Raw genomic sequence first — 2,500 nt, 5'->3', positions numbered from 1 at the left:
TCATGTTCCTTTCGTATATATATATATATATATATATATATATATATATATATATATATATATATATATATATATATATACATATATACATATACATATACACACACACGTCCAACCTCGACCAATTAATGACATAAAATAAGTGCCATCATATCATCGTAGTTAAGGACCTCAATCAACACATGGTTCAAGCCAGGTTCAATAGTTTCCTTGCAGTCTTCAACAATACTAACCATGTAAACTTCCCCACTCACTGTTCAGGCTCCTCCTCCTGTCGTTATGAACCTTCCTGACAATACAGTAGACTTATGGAAGTGGAAACAAAACTGGGGGAAATTAAAATAAACTTTGCAAGAAATAGAGATAAAGTCTTACAGGAAATCACAAACCTCCAGGTAGAAACGCTGACAAACAATCTACTTCATGCACAAAGAGAGTGAATTCCACGTGAGAACTACATGTCCAGGACTTCTGATCAGCCATGGTTTGGACCTCGGTGTCGTGCTGCATCTGACACAAAGTATCATGTATGATATAAACCAAACCTAATATGAAAAAAATAAAGTCTTACACAAACAAGCTACAGCTCACGTGCTTGCCACACGGCGCTGGGCTGTTCAGCAGTGGGAACGAAACCTATAGAGCAAACTTAGAAAAGGTCCGATAGGAAGTAAGCAGTGCTGGAATATTGTTAAGGAAAATCAAGGAGAATTAAGACATGGGACAATTCCACCTCTCAGAGGGCGCGTTAAGGAAAAGGCTCTTGAAACCCGAGAGAAGGTTCAGGTCTTCTCTCATTACTTCTCCAACAAAATGACCATTTCAAATCCTGAATCAACACCACTTGCCCTTAACAACGAAGAAGCTGATAACGATGTCAACTTCTCATTCTGAAGTATTAGGGCTCTTAGAAGTAGAAGAGTCCAAAGCATCTAGTCCAGACTTGGTAAGTCCTCGCTCTGCTATGTACAAAAGAACTGGCATATCCCCCACAAACATTTTTAATCAATGTTTCAGAGAACGGAAAAGGCCTGATGCATGGTAGAAAAGCAGTGTTATTCCCGTACAAAGAAAGGAACTCAAAAAAATTAAAAATATATATCATCCAGTTGTATTGCTTTCAGTTATATCCCAAGATATACATAAATGAATAATATCTTTTATAAGTGGACATTTAGAGGTACCAACACATACTTTACAGTAAATGTTTGGTTGTTGAGTTTATGAATTTTGCATGTACAGATGTTGGTTTGCTTTGAGACAGATTTCAGTAAGAGATTCTAAGAGATATGTTGAAATGCTTGTAATTATGAATCAGCATAGACCAATGTATTTATAAGAAAGAGAAGAGAGAGAAAAGGAATGGGGGGGGGGGATGTGAGGGGAGAAAATTCTGTGGTGTTTATAAATGAAAAACGGTTTTCCAAGGTAAATAGGATAGACATAAAAATCGAGTAATGTATGAGAGATGGAAGATTGAAAATGAGAGAAAGGAGACAAGGAGGCCTATTAGCTACAGGAGGCTCAATAATTAGTAAACCAAACACATAGTTTATCATTTCCCCGCCCACCTCGGGACAATGAGCGCCGGGTTGTGCCAGATGGGCGGAGGGAGGGGCGCCTATTGACTAGCATTATTTTGAGTTTTATTAGTTTTATTATTATCATCATTATAATTCCATTGTTATCATCATCGTTATCATTACCATTAGTATTATAACAATCATTATTTTCACTATCATACAGATCACCATTCCCTTATTCACCTCCATACTATAAACGCTATCACAGTTCCAGTATACACAAAAGGCAAAAAAAAAAAAAAAAAAAAAATCACCGACTCACAACTACTAGAATGTTTAAAGAGTTCCCTTTATAAATGCAATTCCCACTCTTATTCCCTTCCCTTTATTGGGAATGTACACTGTAACCTTACGTCTTTGTTGATTTAAAATCCGAGATCCAGGTTTGCAGTCTCCCTCCTGTTCCTTAATGAAATTCAGATTTTTGTTCCTGACACAGTACATTGTGAAGCTCTTTCAAAATATTGGATTACACAACAGTGCTGCTATTTGTAATTTGTACGAAAGCAAGAGATTCGTTTGAGTGAATAGTTTCTTGTTTTCTTAATCTTTTCTTTTTTATTTCGTTTTTTTTCTGTCTATAAGGTTATTTGTAATGGTATTCATGACTTGTGTACATTTGTTCATGAAGGCATGTTGACTTCTATTACTCCCTGTGTTTGGTTTTGTCTTTTTGAGAATTGACTTATTTAGAATTGACTTGACACACACACACACACACACACACACACACACACACACACACACACACACACACACACACATATATATATATATATATATATATATATATATATATATATATATATATATATATATATATATATATATATATATATATGTATATATGTATACACGTTACCAAGTGACCCCCGACTTACCGTTGAAAAAAAATTTCACCAACGTTTATCCAGTAA

Source organism: Penaeus vannamei, chromosome 17 (assembly GCF_042767895.1).
Source record: "Penaeus vannamei isolate JL-2024 chromosome 17, ASM4276789v1, whole genome shotgun sequence".
Taxonomy (NCBI): Eukaryota; Metazoa; Arthropoda; class Malacostraca; order Decapoda; family Penaeidae; genus Penaeus; species Penaeus vannamei.
This window is presented reverse-complemented; position numbering follows the sequence as displayed.